The 22,001-nt window shown below is 37.4% G+C and overlaps 1 pseudogene; it reads left to right on the top strand.

Moving 5' to 3' along the window:
* Nucleotides 1-17,558: 17,558 nt before the first annotated feature.
* LOC149225468 (putative protein phosphatase 2C 11 pseudogene) overlaps nt 17,559-22,001 on the top strand; it is a 50,894-nt pseudogene continuing 46,451 nt past the window's right edge.

Genomic DNA, 22,001 nt, shown 5'->3' with positions numbered 1-22,001 from the left:
AAACAAAAACGTTGCAACGATGAAATTGGCTACGTGGGCCTCAAAATTGGAATACAATAGAATGTTGTTTGACTTTACATCATAATGTATTATAATATGGCAGCAATCATGGTGAAAATAATAGATCCCTTTAGCTATCTTAATGGAAATTTTGTATCTGGTAGCCCATTGTAAATGCCCACCTTTCTTCCCATGTAGTAACTCTCCTAGGTTTCTGTTTGGCATGTACTCATGGTATGTTCCAATGCTCATGTGGGTTTTGAAGAAGGGCATCCACGGCTTGGTATCCAAGAAGGCACTTCTTCATGTAAGGGTGCCGTGGGCTATAGAAATGGTAATTTCGTAAGCCAGTGATGGAGGAAATAGATCATAGAAACTCATGATTTTCTTTTACACTCAGTTCTTCAACAACATAGAAGTTTGGGTGAAATTCTAGTTTTGGGGGATATTCTGGCAATCTTAAAGGGGCGTGAATTTAGAGAATGAAAGAAGGCCTTGGATGTATTTGAATGGATGAGAAACCATGAGGATCACAAGACAAATGAACAAACAATTGTAGTCATGATCAAGATTTTAAGCATACTAGAGGCTCAATTCTCTAAAGCAACTGACTTGTTTCATAATATTCCCCTAGAATCTTATCTTATGAATACCTATGCCTATACCTCTATAATTTCTACTTATTCCTGTAATGGTATGTACAAAGAAGTGATATCTCTATTCAAGAGAATGGAGGAGGGTGGATGTGAACTGAATGTTGTCACCTACAATGTAATGCTTGATGTATACGAAAAGATGGGTAATTCTTGGAACAAAGTTGTATTTCTTTTTGAGGAGATGAAAACTCGAGGAATTAGACCTAATGAATGCACCTACAATACCATTATAGTTGTATGTGGTAGAGGAGAGTTGTATGAAGAAAAATCCAATATTTTCAAAGAGATGAAGGCAGAGGGATGTCCCCCGGGTAGAATCGGATACAATGCTCTTCTTAATGTCTATGGGAAAGTAGGGTTGCATGGATAATCTCTCAAGATTTTCACAGAAATGGAGAACAACAAAGAGTGCCAACTTGATACTGTCAACTACAACAACTTGATTCCAGCTTAATTGTATTGTTGTATTATGTAATGAAGCTACTACTTTGATGGATACAATGGTAAGAAAAGGAGTGGAGCTTGATGTTTTTACATACAAAATCCTGATATCTGCATTTTGGAAAGAAGGAAGAGAGGAGAAATCCTTGGAGTTCTTCACATAGATGAAGAATGCAGGTTGTCATCCTAATATGTCTACTTTCAATGCTATCATTGCAATATACATAAAAAAGGCAAGATTCCAAAAGATGATGTTAGTGTTTGATAAAATGAAGTCAAGTGGCTATAACCCTGATCAAGTCATGTGGAACACTATGGTGGCTGTGTGGGGTAAAAATGGTATGCATAAGCATGTTGTTAGACTTTTTAAGGAAATGAAGAAAGCTGGATATATTTTAGATCGAGACACTTATAATACTGTGATTGGGGCTAATGGCAGGTGTGAATCAATTAAGTTGTCTCTAAAAACATATAACCAAGGATAAAAACAATATTTTATCCTAATCTCTTTACTTACAATTCTCTTTTGAATGCATTAGCTAGGAAATGGCAGTGGAAGGAAGCAGAGGTTGTTTTAGTAGATATGAAGAATGGGGGTTATAAACCAAATGAAAATGCTTATGCTTCCCTATTGCATGCTTATGGAAATGGTAACTGTATAGTGCAGTTGAAGGCCCTTGCAGAAGATATATATTTGGAAGTCATTTATCCCAATTGGATACTCCTAAAAGCACCTGTGCTTGTATTTAGCAAGTGTAATTTCTGACAGGAGACAGAAAATGCCTTTATGGAGTTAAAAAGATGGGGTTTTCCCCATACATGCTTACCTACAATACCATGATTGGAATCTATGGAAAGCATGAGTGAATTGATCAATCCCTTGACATGTTAAACAACATGAAACAAAATGGGTGGAAACCAGATTTATTTACATACAACTCCTTGATAAGCATGTATAGTAGAGAAGGAAACTACAAGAAATCAGAAGCTATACTAAGAGATATGGAAGTAGTTTGCAAGAAGCCGAATATCATGCCATATATTATCATCAAACCATACTACAAACAGGGTCTTATGCAGGATGCTTCAAGGATTTTCTCAGAAATGATGGATTCAGGAATAATTCTTTCCATTGTCAAATAAAATGACTTTGTTGTATGTTATTCAAACCTTTCAATGTTTGAGGAGGCTATGAATGTCATCAACTACATGAAGAAGCATGGTTGCGTGCCCAATGAGCACACTTATAATTCCATTGTAGATATTTATTGCAAGCTAGGCAGATTCCAAGCAAGATATGATTTTATTCGCAAAACTATAAAAAATGATAAAAATTTTGACCATAAAGAAATATGTAGACTTTCTTAATGCATAACAGAGTGTTGAAAAATATATTGCTCTGAATCACTCTCTTATTTCATGCATTGAGAGCCACTTCTGGATAATTGCATTTTTTGGAGCTTCAAATGTTGTTATTTGACAAGAAGGATTGTGAACTTTAGTTGTGCATGTCATAATTTCACCAAATGTCATTATATATATTTATTCTTACTTATTCCCATTTTTTGAGGAGTTTGTAAAAACAGAAAATTTTCTGCAATGTGTACTTAATTTACATATATTCATGTATTTCTATGGAAATGGTGATCAAAATATTCATGCTCGGCCTTGAGATTTATTACAAAAGGTTTTCAGTATTATATGATTTTCACTCAGTCTATGTTGTAAGGATTCAGATGTAGTTTTCTACAAATGTTAGTTGATTCAAACCATAAACATGAAATACACTTTGGTTGGATTGACAGTACTCTGCTTGCATCATGTATTAAACTAAGAGGTACAACATAATCTATATTTTACACTCTTGGCTACCATTTCTATTTAACAAGGCGAGAGATTAATAGAGTCAATCCATAATACATGTAGTTTGGTTGAAAGGATGCAACTTATAGAAATTCAATTTAGTTGTTTATCAATAGGTTGTTCAAACTTGAAACAAAGAAAGGTTTTCAATACACTGTGAAACAAGTGTTTTCTTTATCCACGTTTTTCTGGAGTCTACGTAGCTCTATGTGCTCTCCTTGCATGTGTGGTGCGCCTTGGCACATGTAGTTTGTGATCTATATTATTATTCTTACAGTAATTTAATTATCATGTTTTTAATCTTTGTTTCATTTTTAATTAACCAGTGTTAAGTTTAAATTTTGGTCCATAGGGAGGTTATAATTGAGCAATCATGGAATTTGTGGTGCAGTGATTCTGAGTCCATTCTGGAAAGGAGATATATTGAAGAAATCATGATCCATCTCTCGACCAAAATAGGATAACAGGCCACCTTCAGTTAGGCACCAAATGAAGAATTGAGACTTTAGTTCAGCTTGACACTCCCTCACTAAATTCCATTTGTTTTGGTCAAGATTATTTTATGACCAACATAAGTTGATCCATATATCACAAGAAGCAACATAATCATAGGAGAACTTCTGAAGCAATTGTAGCCTCTTGGTCAATCCACATCACCATTTAATTTCCCAAACGATTTAAGATCATAATTCCACATGAGTGTCTAGTCTTGCTCATCACTAAAAAAATATGATTAAATTTATAAAATCTTATCAACCCTAACCCTACCTTCTTCTCCATAATTCGGTATACAAGTTTAAATCCTTTGAAATTTTAACAATAAAAATCATAGAAATGAGATCAAAAAAATACCTTTCAAACGTATCCATACACCTCGGAGTTCTCAAAGGTTGCAATTTTATCTTCATATGTGGATGACATATTTTCTTCTCTGAATTGTAGCGAAAACCTCCAAAGCCAAATCAGGAGACAGATATCTCAATTAAAGGTCGAAAAAAAAAGCGAACCCTGATTTGATATAATAAATTCATGTTTAAAAATCTAATGGAATCGATAGGGAAACGAAGAATGAATATCATAGGAGGCTATGCAATCTATTGTGAAATCATAAAAGATTATGAGCAGAGAAAGAGCGAAGATATTCCTAAACCTAGCAAGGGAGAATAGCAATAGGTCCATTTAGATTTTAGAATAGCCACCAAATTAAATTTTAAGAGGTAGTAAAATCTTATAAATAAATTACGATGGTCGCTTAGGTTTTAATTAAGTTTTATTTTTATTTGAGCAAAAGGAGGTCATCTCACATAGAAGTTATATCTAATGATGTTGAAGATAAGTAATAATGTTACTGTAATTAGGGCATCAATAAAAACTATGGTATCCCTAATATAAGTAAGTACATCCATATAAAGAGGGAAAATGGACATGAGATTTACACATAAGGGAAATATATGTCAATCTTTAAGGAGGTGAAAAATATGCTTAAATCTATAAATAATGTTATCAATAAACTTAAATAGTTATAGGTTTAGATATATTTCTAATTACATTAAGGTGTTTGATAGTAGGCGCTCTACTTCTGCGGTAATTTCTGCGCTCTATCTGCGGTAATTTCTAAAGAAGAAATGAAGAATATGTATCTGCGGTAATTTTTAAAGATATTTCTGCGGTAATTTCTACAGATATTTTGGTAAATACTTGAACTGCGCTCTACTATAATTTCTGCGGTAATTTCTGCGCTCTATCTGCGGTAATTTCTGTGGTAATTTTTAAAGAAGAGATGAAGAATACGTATCTGCGGTAATTTTTACAGATATTTCTGCGCTAATGCTTATGTGACTCAGTGGATGCCGTGTGCGTGAATCAAACCAGATTTATTGGAAAACGTATGGACCAAGTAGCAGGCAGACATCACGCTCTTTTTCCCCACTTTATTGTTTCGCATTTCCTGTCAACTACTTAACAGATCCAACGCGTAGCTGCGTGATGCTTTGCAGGTCCAGCTGTATTTTTGAAGGTAATTCCATTTCCCTTCAAGGCTAGGTTTTAGATCTAATTTTTTTGCGGCTAGATCTAGATCTAGACGGCTAAATATTTTCTGCGGCCAGATCTAGATCTAATCTTATCTTTTGCCTTATTTTTCTGCCACTGGGTTCTACGGGCAAGTAAAATATGGCTCCGAGCTTCGCAAAAATAACTGGTGGCTCATCCGTCTCTGGAGGGCAATCTCCTGCCCATATCGTCAGTGAAGCCCCAGCTCCCACTATCCAAGTGGTCCAAGCCTCACTCGATGAAGCTTTGAAGTTTTCAGAAAGTGCCCTAATTTGCCGCTTCAATGGATTTTGGCCACGGCTGATAGCACTCCACAATTGGGTCTCGGAGGTATGGAAGCCTGTCATTTCTGATGAAATTAATATCTACCCCTGTGCTAGGGGTTTCTTTATAGTAGATTTTGAAAATCCTGAAAGCAGATAATGTATTCTAGATTCGGGCCCTTGGTTTTGGGAAAAATCAGGCCTATTCATGAAGCCATGGAACCCATCATTCGATCCCTCTACAGCAGTGATAACCTCAGCACCAGTTTGGGTGAGATTGCCAAGCCTACCCTTGCATCTCTGGAATCTCTCCTTGCTAAAAGCCATCGGAAATGCAATTGGGAAATTTTACTGCAGGTGCCCAGAAATAGAGGAATATGCCAGAACCACCTATGCATGCATCTGTGTGGAAATGGACTTCAACGCCGGATTCCCAGCTGAAATAAACCTAACAAGTAAAGACTATGTGTGGAACCAGAAACTTGATTATGAAAGTGTCCTTTTCAGATGTCGATCTTGCTTTGAGACAGGGCATCTAGCCAAAAATTGTCCAAAAGCCTCTGAGAAAAATTTTGCTAGAAAAAACCACCACAGATCTACATGGTGGGAAGGAGCACAAAAAGAACACTACACTGTCATCAAAGAAGAATATTCTAGAGAAAACTCTCAGTTACAAGAAATCATGGAAGAAAGAAACAACTCTCAAGACAAGCAAGGAGAAAGTCCGCCCCAACAAATCAACACTTATGAGGATTCGAATACCGCAGAAAATAAGTCTTCATTTAACAGCAAAGCAGATCTCCTAGACCAAACTTCTTCTCCAACTATCTTCAAAAGAACGAACACAATAGATCGCGAAGCTAAGACACTAATGTCCCAAGAACGAGAAGAGATGAAGGAGATGCAAGATAAAGGAAGTTGGAAGACCGTAGAGAAACAACAGAAAGCTACAACACCAATCTCGCCAAGAAAGACGAGGAGCCAGACAAGTAAAACTTAAGAAAATTGTAGGTCCGATAGACCAATTTGGTCTCAGTGGACGCTAACCACCATCATCATCATCATCAGGTAGCCCATTATTTTTGAGGAAGTTCACTTAGAGCTTAAAAATACCCTATTAGAAGCTAGCCATAGCTTATAAGGCCTTCACATGTGTTGTTAAGAGAGACATGGGATAAATTTGGACTAAAGGAAATAAGGGGTACAATAAGATCAATGTATATCACCTACTCAAATCACCAAGAATATACCCAAACCATCAAGATGAAACACTTCTATGAGACAAATTATGAAACACCATGGAGCAACTCATATTAAAAATTATAGACAAAGCATCAAGAGTTAGAACATAGTGTTTAAGTTAACACAATAAAAATAGTACACATTAGACATACTATCATATACCCATGGATCATACATATCTAGCTAAATATGGCAGCTAAAGGAACCTCTTCCTACACCTAGTGTCCTAGATGGCTAAGGCGAGGTGTGATCAAACCAATGATACATACATGAATTACATATAGATTTGTATACCTTAGATGGAAAATTATCAATGTGACAAGAATCGTAGGGTTTGATATGACAATATGTTAATTTTAGTTAACAATGTATGTTCTATGCTTAGCACAATTACTTCAATGTTACTTAAGAAGCCCCATAGAAATTTATTAGATTTCCATTAGCAATCACATTAACCATTAATCACATTGACAGTAAAAGTAGACAGAACATAAAACAATATGCAGAAGATAAGTCAAGACAAGTGGACACCAGATTTGGCGAATGCCAGGGAAAAACCCCGATGTTGGGAAAACCCTTGCATCAATTCTTCTTATTATATCAAAAGTTCAATAGAGAGAGAGAGTACAAAAGTCAATTTTACTTGCTAATTTCAACATCAAAATAGTGCTGTCAATTTACGCAGTCAAACTTCAACCTAACCAGAAAGTCAATGTTTGTAAAATTAGAAATAAATCATCTCCAAATAGCTTGGTCTTCCCCAGTCAAACTTGGACTGATCAGGAGGTCAAAGTGAGCCTAAAACAACTCAGTCAAACTTAGTGAAAGGAGAGAGAAAAGCTATTATAATTTTCTGCAGTCAACCATGAAGTGAGCGTTGGTCAAACTACCCATATTCCCTCGATTTTTGTGCCCAAAAACGCGGCCTAAAGAGACAGAAAAGACCCTCCAAAAATTTTAGTTAAATATTTTCAATAGCTCCTTGGTAAACATTGGTCAAACTTCCTTTTCTGCCTGAAATATCTGTCTTGCAATTTAGCCCAAAAAACGCGTCCTTTTGGCATACGTGTGAGAGAGACAAGTTGCCCAATAGTTGTATGAAACAATGAGAGAAGGAGAGATAATAATGTGCGCGTGATGATGATGCCAAATGTGGTGTGAGGTCACTTGTATTTATAAAATTCACTATGGTTGAAGAGACAGATCCATTGGGCTTCTTGAGCCTACATGTTGATATGGCCGACTTGAACAATTTGTACATGTGTTCGAAAATCACACTTCCGCTTGTCTAAATGAGATGATCTTTATATAAATTTTGGTCCTCTCGAAAAGAGGAATTTAATGAAATCATCATCTCCATCAAATGATCTATCCCAATGTGGACTTTGGCACTAGTTTCCAGTTATAATACAATCAAAATTTTAAAATATCCTCTAAAAGCCCAAATAGAAAATGGGGTAATAGATCCCATGACATCCAACTTGTGATATATGGTGGGAAACCCTGGAAGTATCTCTGAAGAAATATCTCTCGTTAGGCCAAGGTCAAGAAGAGCCACAATGCCTCACTAATTTCGCAATTGAAGAATTTTGAATCTTGGTTTGTCAATTTGGCCCTAAGTAGGCAAGGCAACATGGAAGGAGATGACCCCCTTGGAAGAGTTTTATAGGGAAGGCCACATGAGGCCTTATATAAAGATCTAAATCAAAGGACCTCCCTCATAAAAAGTTCTAGACATGTATTTAAAGAATGTAGATAATGACCCATCCTATTTTTGATAAAGACAATAGAACATCCCTTGAATCTCATAATAAATGGGGGCATATACAAATGAGGTGATCCTTTAATTCTAGTATCTCATGTATATGGAAAATCTAGCACTTTTTATTAAGAATAGGAAGGTCATTATTATTAGTTTCAACTCGACACGAATGTAGACCCACTTTTAACACACCAAGGGGAATCTGAAGGCAAACATCTGGTGCTCTTGTGTGTATGTGGTTAAAAAAAAAGGCCCACTTTCATTTGCATGAAGTGTTCCTCGTACAAATCCATGTTAGAGTCGAGGCCCTGAAAAGATGAAGTCTAAGTAAATTGTATGTATGGTCTATAAATAACCTCTCTAACAACCTGACACAAACATACAATGATGTCATTTACATTTGAGGTGTAAATCACTCGAGTTGTGTTACAACTTTAATCACTCCCCAACACAAATGAGTCATGCTTCCTTGTGATGATGCTTCAACCCTATTAGAGAACAACCTCACAATTTAAAATGAATTTGAACATGATGTAACTCTAATAGTGCCCCACATTCACCCTCTGGCTCACCACTCATGGCTAATTTAAGAATATTTCAAGCATTGATGTGGATAATATCATTTTATTTTCTCTTAAGTATATTATGTTGGCATTATGAGACAAGTGTTGTCCTTGATGGCAAAATGACAATTTATAGTGCAGCAGGTCAATAGCAAAGAATTGATGATCAGACTACAAAGAATGAAGAAAGAAGAGTATATACACAGGTTCACTATATACCAAGTAGGGTATACACGCAGGTTCACTATATACCAAGTCGCGTATATGCAGGTTCGCTATATACCAAGTAGGGTATACAAGCAGGTTCACTATATACCAAGTCGCGTATACGCAGGTTCGCTATATACCAAGTAGGGTATACACGCAGTTTTATGCACGGAAAAGTGCGTACATGTCGGAAAGCTTACTTTTGGTCCATGGTAGTTAGTCCTCGGTATTTGAACCTATGGTTTTGGACCATGGTATCTCGACAAGTGTGTTGATCCCAAGTATTGGGCTCTTGGTATTGATTTATTATGGTTTTGGACTGTGGTATTGAGCAAGGCCTAAGACTATAAAAGGAGAAGAAGATCATTAGGCAAGAGCATCAAGAAAATCTTGAATATCTGATGAAGTATGAGATCCAGTATGCAGGTTATGGGTTGATGATGCATTGCTTGATCTGAGCTAAGGTGGGATCTCACCGGTTGATGGAGAACAAGATCTAAGGAGAGATCGGGATCAAATGGTTTGAAATGAACTATCTTTATATGGTTGATTATGCTTATTCTAGATCTGCATACTGACGCATGTAATATAAATGTTATAGTATGATTAATGTCTGGTACAGCTGCAAAGTTATAAGAAAATATTTTTAGATCTATACGCGGGTTGGCCTTGGAACAAGCGCGTATGTACGTGGGTTTGATTCATCATAGTAGCGTATATCATTTGAGCTATGATGTCTGAAGTTACAAGTGGTTCTGACTGTTGATGAGTTCTGATGTCTGTTTAATGGTGTCAGTATTCTGCATATCTTGGTTGGATGAGTGTGTATTGATGGATGAGAACTAATATGGATCAAGATCATAATGACTCATATTTATGTGATCTGATGGACTAGATCTGGGTGCTAACACATATATTATCCTTGTATATTTCATGATCTGGTTATGTCTGAAGTCAGGAAGTGCAGCAGAGTTATGAATAAGTGATTAATGACATATACGCTGGTTCATCTTGATGAAGTTGCGTATACACGCAGGTTCGGCACTTCCAAGTAGTGTATGCACTCTGATGCATGATTTTGATGGTACAGTTGGATCTGATTGTTATTGCAGAGTTCTGCTCTGTATTCTGGTGACTTTGTTGTTGACAGGGTTTCAGTGTTTCAGTGATTCAGAGATTGATGATGCTAGTATTGATTGTTTTGTGCTTCAATGATATTTATGGGTCCAGTATGAAAATTGGATGAAACGTGGCCTTTCGGATTATCTGTTGTGCTTCAGGAGTATCCAGTCTAAAAATGTATGAAACGTGGTACCTGGAGGAGAAAAGACTGTAGGCCGGCGCCTACGTACTAGTATCTTAGCTAGTACAAAAGCAAAGGGGGTTGGAGCTCCCTTCCAGGAGAGTCTGGAGAACGAGAGAAGGTTGTAGCCTGCGTGCTGGTAAAGGATTGCACCAGTACATTGTAAAAGAAGTTTCTTAATAAAGGAAGATAGAAACGAATTGCAGCAGGTGGTTTTCACCCACATTGGGTTTCCACCTTATATCATGGTGTTCATGTGTGCTTCTTGTGTGTGATGATCTATTCTGTTTTACTGCACCTGCTAACTGTTCATATGGTTAATGAAGTTCTGATGCACTAACTAAAGATCAACATTTAATGGATTAACTGAATCATAAGTATTTTGGATATACGTTAGTTGCTTTAGACACAGCTGCGTATACACGCGGGTTCCCTTGAATGAAGTAGCGTATATGTATCTAAGTATGGAAATGAAAAAGTTTTATTGATTAGATAATACTGATTCACCCCCCCCCCCTTCTCAATTGAGTTTATACGTGAAGGACTTAAAATTTAGGGGATTTAGGTCTTAGTGGTTAAGGGGTTAGCAGTTAAGGTGTTTAGGCAATGAAGTGTTAAGGGTTAAGGGTCACACGTTAAGAGGATAAGGAGTTATGGCTTAGGAGTTGGTTCATGGATTATAGGTTAGGGGTTAGTGTACTAAGATTTAATGAGTGAAGGGGTTTATGGGTTACGAGTTGTGAGTGTAGGGGTTAAGGGATTATGGATTGGGGGTTAAGGGGATAGGGAATTTAGTGGTTATGGCTTAAGGGATTATGTTTTGTGATAATTGGACTCCTAATCTCCTTATCACCACCATTGGGGGTTCCCATATCAATTTCTCTTGCTACCTTCCCTCTAGGTCCCCTAGACCCTATGGAATTAAGTCCTAAGTCCCCTTATCATTCTCTAACGCTAGGATTATAGATATTAGTAAACCATGATTTTAGCTCTGATTTCTACCATCCATGCTACCCTTGTGTCGCCATGCCTTGTTAAATACACCATAACAAACCCCCCCAGAACCCTTTTGGTCATGCCATTCCACTTTTCCTAATATTATGAAACCCCAAATTTTTTCCCAATGCCCCTACAAATACACCCTTGGGCCCCATTGGATAAGGGATTAAACACATTAGGGGTTATGGGTTGTGATAATGGAGCCCCTAAACCCTTATAAAAACTAGAAATAGGCTCATGAACACCACCAATATCTACTGGAGGTGTTGCGATGAAAGAAATAATGAATACAAAAGTTGTGGTCAATAGGACAGGGATCATCAAGATGTTAAACCATCCAATGTAAAGATGGTTTTGAATGCTAGTGATCTAGTCACATAAAAGACCCCATAAATTTGTGCTTTGAGACAACCCTAGGATTCAATAATTAATCCAAACTGAGAGGATTCGTTGTTGAGGTGACAATGGAAACAACATTGAGTTGATGCAAAGTGACACTTTGTGAGCCTTGCACAACTACAGTGTCGGTTTCATCATCAACAAGAGGCACAATTGACAAGTGGAAAACATATCACATTTAGGGCACTTGGTCACAAATATTTATGCATGTTTTTCCACTGAGGGTACCTTTCACATTTCCCAAGGCACAAATTACATATTTGGATGAATTTTGGACAACTTGTCACATTCCACTAACTTCATGCATGTAGAGGACCTCCCATCCTTTAAGAATATTTTGTTGGATTTCATGGCATGGTCAAGGGTCACATGTATAGAAGAAGAACACCATAGCCAAGAATAAGAAAATTGGCATTTGCACCAGGTGTCAGGGGGTGTTAGGGAATGCCATGGAAACACAAGGGGGAACTACCTCAAAATGCATGGAAATGAACGAATAACAGTGTGTGATAGGGAGTGTCAGTGAGTTTTAGTGTGTTAAGGAGGGAGTGACAAGGTTATATGTTAGGCAGTGCCAAGACATGCTAGATTTCCAAAGGCATGTCAGGGAGTACTAAGGACTTCCAAAGCATGCCAAGAAATGTAGGGGGTGCTAACACATGCCAAGGGATTGTTAGATGTGCCAAATGCTATGGCATGTCAAGATGTAAACTATGTTTCTCAGTTATTTTATGGCCATTGTTGGACATGAGAATTGACATGGTAACTTGTAATTTTTTAAGTGAGATAAGTCGAAACTATACATGAGTAACCTAAGATGAGTTATAGTCAGTTCTTAGGTGAACAAGGTATAGTCTAGTTGTAGTAATTGTAACTTGGTCAAGTTGTTATAGTCGAGGAAAGACTTTGTTGGGTTCCCAAGTCCCAAAAAAAGTAAGGGTAGTTGTGAGGGAATTATAGCTAAGGAATGCCAGGGCATGCCAAGGAATGAAAAGGCATGCTAACATATGTTGATAATTACCAATACATGTTGATAAATGTTAGGGATTGTTCAGGAATCACAAGGGATAACTAGGAAAAAGTGTGTCCTTGAGAAGGTCAGAATATGAATTATAGGAGGCAAGCCTATGGTTACAATTATAAAGGGTTGGTCAAATCCATTTCGGACAAAGGGAGACTCTCGGTTGGGCACAACACTATTTTTCTAATGACTTGGTTGGGTTCCCAAGTCACAAAAATAGTACAACTATTTATGAGGGCATGACAATTACGAAGTTCCAAGGTGTGCCAAGGAATGCCAGGAGGTACTAACACATGCTAGACAATTACAAGGCATGTTAGGCATGCTAAGACAAGCCAACTGCTAAGGCATGCCAAGAGATGCCAGGTGCCAGAGTGTGGCGTGAATGCATGCTAAGAAGTGTTAGGGCCAAGTGCCAAGGAAACACAAGGGAACACTAGTTTCAAATGCATGGAACTGAAGTGTCATTGAGTTCCAAGTGTGCTAAGGAGGGAGTGACAAGGTATGATATGCAGTGTTAGTGCATGTTAGAGTGCTCGAGAAGCATATCAAGATTTAACAAGTGCAAGGTGTGCCAATGTGTGCTAATAAATGTTAGGGAGTGCTAGGGAAACATAAGGGAGAACTAGGTCAAAATGCATGGAAATGAATGAATAAGAGTGTGTGACGGGGAGTGTTAGCAAGTTCCAGGTGTGCTAAGGAGAAAGTGACATGGTATGTTAGGTTACGCTAAGTCATGCTAGATTTATAGGGCATCATGCAACCAAGATGTGCCAGGTGCCAGGGTGTGTCAACATGTGCTAGGAAGTTCTAGGGAGTTCCAGGGAAACACAAGGGAGCACTAGGTCAAATTAATGCATGGAAATGAAAAAATAAGAGTTTGTGACAAGAAGTGTCAGTGAGTTGCAAGTGTGATGAGGGAGTAGCAAGGTATGGTAGGTAGTGCTAAGGCATGCTAGAGGTCAGGGAAACATGCCAAGATGTGCCAGGTGCTACGACGTGTCATTGCATGCTAGGGAGTGTTATGGAGTGCCAAGGAAACTAAAGGGATCACTAGTTTCAAATAAATGGAAATGAATGAATAAGAGTGTGTGATAGGGAGTGTTAGTGAGTTCTAGGTGAGGGAAGGAGTGAGTGACAAGATATGTTAGGTAGTGCCAAGGAATGCTAGAGTTCCAAGGAAACATGCCAAGATGTGCCACGTGCCACGGTGTGCCAATACATGGAATTGAATGTTAGGGAGTGGCATAGAAACTCAAGGGAGAAATAATTTAAAATTCATAGAAATGAAGAGATAAGAGTGTGCGATAGGGAGTGTCAATGAGTTCCAAGTGTTCTAAGGAGGGAGTGACAAGGTCATATGTTAGGTAGTGCCAAGGCATACTAGAGTACCAGGGCATGTCAGGGAGTGCTAGGGTGTGATAGGGAGTACAAAACATGCCAAGAAATGCAGGGGATGCTAACATGCACCACATATGGCTAAGGAATTGTTACGCGTGCCATGTTCTATGGCATGTCAAGATGTAAACTATGTTGCTTAGGTTTTTTATGGCCATGGTTGGACATGAGCCTTGACTTGGTAACTTGTTAAGTGGGATGAGTTGATATTGGACATGAATAGCCTAAGATATGTTATAGGTAGTTCTTAGGTGAACAAGGAATAGTCAAGTTGTAGTAACTATAACTTTGTTAAGTTGTAGTCGAGGCATGACTTGGTTGGGTTCCCAAGTCTCAAAAAAAGTAAGGATAGTTGTGAGGGAATGATAGCTAAGGATTGTCAAGGCATGCCAATAAATGAAAAGGTGTGCTAAGACATCGAAGACAATGCAAATGGATGCTGAGGAGTGTTAGGGAGTGTCAGGGGAGCACAAGGGAGAACTAGGTCAAAATGCTTTGAAATGAACGAATAAGAGTGTGTGCCAAGGAGTGTTAGTGCATTCTAAGTGTCCCAAGGATGAAGTGTCTTAGGAGAAGTTCAGAATAGGACTTGTAGGAGGAAATCCTATGGTTGTGATAAGGCATGGAAAAATCAATTTCAGAGAAAGGGAGACTTTGGGTTGGGCACAATATTGTTTTTCTAATGAACTGGTTAGGTTCCCAAGTCACAAAAAAAATAAGCCTATCTATAAGGGCGTGACAACTAGGGAGTGCCAAGTTGTTCTAGGGAATGTAAGGTTCCCAATTCATGGAAAAAAGTAATGCTAGCTATGAGAGTGTGACTACCAAGGTGTGTTAGGGAATGTTAGGGCATGCTAACATGTTCCAGATAGTACGAAGGCATGTCAAACAAGCTAAGATGTGCCAAGTGTTAAGGCATGCCAAGATGTGCAAGGGTGTGACAATGCATGCCAGGGAATGTCAAGGAAACAAAATGAAGGAACAAGTTAAACTACAGGTAAATGAACACATATAGGGTTAATAAGTAATCAATTTACCTTTTCCATGAGGGCCATGATAGGCACACCAAGACTAGGTGCCAAGTTCCAAGTGTTAGTGCATCCTAATTGCCAAATATTCCTCTCTTTCTTCTCATATACTTTCCAATACTTGATCTCAAATAACTTTAATATTAAACCATGACAAATCATACCAAGTCATCTCAACACATGTCAAACATCCTAAGGCATACCAAGTGCCAACACGTGCCAAGTTACAATGTATGTCAGGGAGTGTGATGCATGCTAAGGAGTGTTAGGGAGTACAAGGAAAACACAAGGGAGCACTAGGTAAAAATGCATGGAAGTGAATGAATATGAGGGTGTGTTAGGGAGTGTCAATGAGTGCTAGTTGTCATGCCAAGGAAGGAGTGAAAATGTATACTAAGGATGGGTAAGTCATGCCAGGGAATATCAGGGCATTTCAAGAAGTTATAGAGTGTGATAGGTAGTTATGGGGTGTGCTAACATGTGCCAAATAGTTCCAAGGAATGCCAAGACATGACAAGTGCTAAGACATGCTAGGATGTGCAGGGTGCTAGAGTATGCCAATATGCGTCAAGTAGTTTCAAGGTAAAAAAAGGAATAACCAAGCTAAAATGCAAGGAAATGATCACATAAGAGGGTTAATAAGTCTTGACTTTATCCTTTTTAAAAGGGGAATTCTAGGAATACTAATAATATGTTCCAATATATTCCTAGTGCCAATGTGTACCAAGTGCTAATGTATGTCAATGAAATATTATGCCAAGGTGTTCTAGGGCATGCTAGGGACTGCAAGGCATGTCAACACATGCTAGGGGAGTTTTATTCTATGCTAGGGCATGCCAACATGTGATTGGGCATCCTACTCATGGAAATATGTTCTAGGTTCAAATATGTTCCAAGTACAAAGATGTTCCAAGACATGTGAGGTGCCAAGGAGAGTTAGTGTGTTCCAAAGCATGTTAAGATGTGCCATGAGTGTTGAGGACTGATAGGTATCTCTCATTAATAGAATTGAAAGAGCTTGATTATGTATTAAATAATATAGTTCCTACACACACTAGTGGAACTTTATCTAAAGGGAATTTTCTACATAATAAACCTAATAGAGATGAATCATGTGTTGACTAATAGGAAAACTATATTCTTATGACTTGAGGGAAATGATACACACTAATTGCTTCTTAACAAATTGACTCACTCTAACCACTATGGCCTTGGACACATAATGAAAAGGACTCTAGAACAATGGTCTTAAATCATTATCTTTTGACAAAAAATATGGTAATAGGTACATAGCATCATCAAAAACTCATTGGAATGATCAATGATGATGAACATTTTTTTACTATCACCAAAAGTAACCAAAAAGACCATTAGTGAGGGTCAATAAAAGATCATCACTAGAAGTGTCACTGAAGAGAGAATTATAGACGGGCCTTTAACGACCCTCACCAAAATTTCCCTCACCAAAATTTTCATTGAAAATGGGTTTGGTGACAAACCTTAAAGGACCATCATTATATACACTTACAACATCAATTTTTTAAAGACTGTCACCATATGCAACATTGGTGATGGACCTTAATGGTTCTTCACAGGCATGACCCTCACCAATGACATTTTTTCTTGTAATGATGGAGACTCGATGACAAAGCATTTTAACGCCTTTAATACTATGGTAAGCCAATTGTTACCTATTGATATAAAAATTTCAGATGAAGATAAGTGCATTAGTTTTTTGTGTTCTCTACTAGGTTCGTGGGACAATCTGGTTTTTGCAATAGGTAGGAATACAACTACCTTGAATTTTGATGAAATAGTCTCATCCTTGTTGTTGGAGAAGATGAGATGGAAAAATATGGAGAGCCAAAATGGAGATGACTTGTCTATGTGATGATTGTCCCAAAATAGAAACAAAAATAAGTCCTTGATTGGAAGATCTAAATCTCCAGGAAACCTATAAAGGTATGTTGGAAATGTAGAAAGGAAGGGCATTATAAAAGGGACTATAGATCAAAAGCTCTTGAGAAAGGAAAGGGATCTAATTATGCTCGTTTTGCAGAGGTGAAAACCACTTTAGATGAAGGTGGGGATGTGTACTTGGATTCTTATTCAAGTACACATGTAGATCATGAGGAACCGTTGATTGATTCGGGTGCATCCTTTCACTTCACTCCCCATAGGGAGTGGTTCCTCGAGTAGAAGAAATATGATGGTGGTGATGTCTTCTTAGGGGATGACAGGAAGGATAGAATCATTGGATGTGGAAAATTCAAGTTGAAGTTGTAATGTGGAAGGATTAAAACACTTCCAGTTGTTTTGCATATTCCTGCATTGGCCATAAATCTAATTTCTGTAAGCAATATGGGAGATGCAGGTGTAAACATAGTGTTTGAGAAAGATGCCTACAAGATGGTTCAGGGAGCACTGGTATTGATGCGGGGAGTTCATAGTGGAACTATGTACAGTATTTTGGGTAGTATTGTTATTGATGGGTGCAAGAGTTCTATGGTTCCTAAAAATGGAGCAGAAAATCTAGTGGTCTCTCAAGAAAATACCATTCTATGGCATCAAAGGCTTGGACATATTGCAAATAAGGGCCTTCAAATACGTCATTTTAATGTTATCATAGAATTTATGTCTAATTTCTATCTGGATTTAGATTTATCTAAACATTTTGTATATGGGAAGCAGAATTGGGTGATTTTCCCCTCGGTTGTTAAGAGGGAAAAAGGGATATTAGAGCTTGAACATAGTGATGTGTGTTGGTGGCTAGATTTGCATACTTTTACTCACCCTTTTACCCTATTCTTTTTATCCATTTCATGCCAATAGTGGTTAATCGATATCTTAAAACGCACAGGTATACCTCTTATCATGTATTTATGGATTATTGGTCAATGAAGCATAGTCGTAGGGGATTATTACCTAAGTAGCTTGCTAATTCAGTTATTTATGTAGATTTGAAGGGAGAATGACCAGGACCATGATTCACTGGATGATACCATCAAAGCTGGCAGCGCTATCCTTGGATATTGGATGCAACCATGAATAAATCTTTCAACTGATACACTATTATCTTTTACCTTTTGTTTCCTTCTAAAAAAATACCATGTAATTAAAGGCAGACAATGTCGTAATTCTAGGAGTTGTATTATTGACAACTTGTATAAATTAATGTTATGAGTTGTGAAAGCTATCGATGTTAAGAGTCGTTAAGATTACATGAGAAATACTTTAACTTTGAGTCTGTAACAACATACTTGTAATATTGCTTTAATTAATGGCAGTTTGGTCTTCTGAGCATATCATGATTCATTGATCTCGCCACAACCCTGATCAGGGAGTTCGGTCCACTCTCCTGAGAAGGTCCTACTGGATTAGATGTGTGTTAGGTTTATTTCTGTGAGTTTCTTATTGTTGTGAATGTTTATTAGTGTGTTTTTGTGAGTCCTAATTATTGCTATTCTTGTTTTTGTTACATTTATTACTTGTTGTTACTCTTATTTTCTATTACAATATTGCTTGTTGTTACACATTGATGAATTTATAATTAATGTTCAATGTTGTGTAGGGAAACTATGGCATGCACATACAATTCACGATAGCCTTGAAACAACTGGTAGAACCCTGCATTGACAATTAAATATGGATTGGGTGAATTGTATGATTCATACTTGGACACCAACATTTTGGCGTCGTTGTCAGGGAGGCTATCAAAGGAATGAAATTACAACCAATATTGACCATAGGACTGATCTCTCGTCCTGGGGAAGGAAGCTTACACCTTGCTCCAGGTCCTAAGTATTAGATTGTTTGGTTGTTTGGTTTCTTGCTTTTATTTATTTTTTATTATTCTCTCGTCCCAGGGAAAGAAGTTCTTATCACCTTCCTCCAGGCCCGAAGCATTAGATTGCTTTGTTTTTCTTTCATAAGTATTTCTCTCTCGACCTGGGGAGGGAAGTTTTGTTTCTCACCCTGTTTCAGGTCTTGATCTTGATTTATTTATTTTCTTTCTCTTGTTTTCTTTAGGGACCACTTGTTTGGTCAATTTAGTGTCCTAAATTTCCCTACATAAATTATCAATCTGGGTATCGTAAACTGATGAAGTGTAGTGCACTATTTGTGCTAGATAACCTTTCTTACTTCATTGTTTTTGTGTTTTATGTTGTTTTGGGTGGTTTTTGGTCTTTTAATTCCTAATGATTTACAATGTAATTATCGGAACTTAAATCTAACTTTCGTAAAGACTGCTCAAAATCAAAAAATAAAAACAAAGCTTAAGAAAGAAATGAAAATAGAGCTAGGAAAGACTTGGAAGCAAAGCTAAGTAAGAAATGAAAACAAAGTTTTTATTCCTGTTTTACCATTTTTTCCAAATCATGAATCAAAACTAAAAGTGAAATTTGCAACTTATATCTAACTAATTACAGAAATAAAACTAAATGAAGTAATTAGTTACTTTGCCTCTCAATTTTGGGAGAAAGTCTCCTTGGGATGACATTTGAGGATTTTGTACTTCATTAATCTTGTAGATTTTTACCCCCTACAAAAATTACCTGCATAATAATTCTAAAACAAAGAAAATAAACATTGCGAGAGCATAACACATAAAACACATATACACAAAGATTTTCCCCTGGATCCCAAAACCGGGACTACCAGCTTGATTTTTCATTATGTTCCTTTCAATGTTATAATACATATTTATACATGCTGAAGCATCCAATACCATGGACTGAAAACCATCACATCCAAAAAACATGTGCGAAAATCATGCACAGAACCATAGGTGGCTCCGCCCAACCTAACATAGGGTCCAAAACCAAAATTTTCTGGGGTGCTGCCTTAGACCCCATAAAGTGGGGTTACGGGTACACCTCAAACCCCCTGTGCCCCCCCCCCCCCCCCCCCGCTACACAATCAGTGCAATGAATGGGGGCTTTGCCCCCCTCTAACCCCCCAGTTAACTACGTGGGCTAGTTGTGGAAAGAATATAACACAACCCAACAAATCTAAGATAAAACAAATACAGAGATGCAGCAAATACTCATTGCATAAATGAAATGTTAAAACACTTAGTTAAGGATGAATTATCAACTTGAAGGTTTTTCCATAAACATTCATTAATACAATGAGTCAGTAAACTAAAAATAAAATGGCAAAGACATTAAATGGCACTGATCAATCTAATTGAGAATTTAAACTAGCAAAACAGTGAATGAAGTAAACTAGATTACATCACTAAGTTTCATCTTCTAAACTACTCATAAAAAACTCAAAAGAGATCAAGCAAATGGAAGCTACTCTAAATTATGAACACTGTTAATAAGAAAATGATGGAAATTGCATTATAGACATTGTTAGTAAGAAAATGATTATAAGCACTGTGAAATAAAATGATGAATTTACAGTTAACAAGAAGAAGAAAAATAAAATGAAATGAAACCTTATTCAGTGCAGGGGCCCTCTACAACTGATTAGGCTACGCTTGCTCAATCAACTCCAAGAAAACTCCTTCAGATTTTCATAAAACACACGGTCTTCATATTAAAAATAGGGACACAAAATGCCCAGAAATTACAGAGTCTAGAACTTTGATTTCTCAATAAAACTATTACTATTACCACTAACTTCTTTGGCCCTTTACACAGGTATTTATAAGAAAAATCATATAACTGTTTGTGGAGAAAAACATGCTACAGTCAAACACATAGAAGACAAATATGCGAAATTTCTTCCTCGGCTGCTTGAGACATAAATCCAAGACATGGTGGCTATTGGATTCGGTTGTATAGGTGGTTGTTGGAGCCCGTAGGTATAGGTAGTTGTTCCGGATAACGCTTCCCATCACTGTCAAATGTGTTAATTAACCATGAAACAGAGTCCTATTACCTTTGGTCTCTCTACATTTGACTTGTCTATTGACCATAGTCTTATGCCATCCTCTTTGTCGACTTGGGCTAAATGAATAGGACAAGGTCCATGTTACGATGATTTCCAAGCTTCCCATGTAGCTAGTTTCTCCTTTTGACACCTGGAACCTATTAGAGCATGAAGGTAGCTGCGGAACAGCCGATTAGCTACAGAATAGGCTGCGTTCCATAGCTAATATACAAAAATTTATTCAAACAAAAAAACATAAAAGCATAACATGTAAATCACTAAATGTCCTCCTCAAGACAGTATATACTAGTCATTGGTGATGAGAATGCATCTTTCTCTTGGAAAAACAAAGAAAAGGAATGAGAAGAGTTGCTAGGGAAAGAGTAATTTTGAGGCTCAACACCACTCTCTCATCCTCAGGAGGGAAGTTCCTATCCTGCTCCAGGTCTTGATATTTTAATCTCTTTTAATGTTTCCCTTTTATTTTCTGATTATATGAATAGATATACTAATAAAATGGGCAGAGGGAGACACCCTAAAAGAAAAGGGGTTGATTTGGGTAGAAAAACTTACAACCAAGAGACCATCTCAAGGGTTGAGTCTGTAGCATTGTCACGAGCTACTACTAGGGTAAGAGATCATATGAGATATGGAAGACAATCAGTTTCACAACCAGAACCTCCTCCAATAGCAGAAGTGCAATTCAGGGAAGAAGAAGTAACAAGTAGAGGATCTGAGGAACTGCACCATTTGATTAAGGGAGTGTTGCTAAAAAAATTCCATCACCTTTTATAGAATAGCTAGAGCCAGAACCTGTTGAAATTCCAAGTGAGTATTGGTAGGTATTCATGGCTCCTACAGCTTCTTCAATTGAATTTCCAATTGGAAATATCAAAGGTGATGCTCCTATGAAGCCTATTC

This window comes from Pinus tabuliformis, chromosome J (assembly GCF_031772625.1).
Source record: "Pinus tabuliformis cultivar Carrire ecotype Pingquan chromosome J, CPIR1, whole genome shotgun sequence".
NCBI lineage: Eukaryota > Viridiplantae > Streptophyta > Pinopsida > Pinales > Pinaceae > Pinus > Pinus tabuliformis.
Note: the sequence above shows the minus strand (reverse complement) of the source record. Positions and strands in the feature narration are given on the sequence as shown.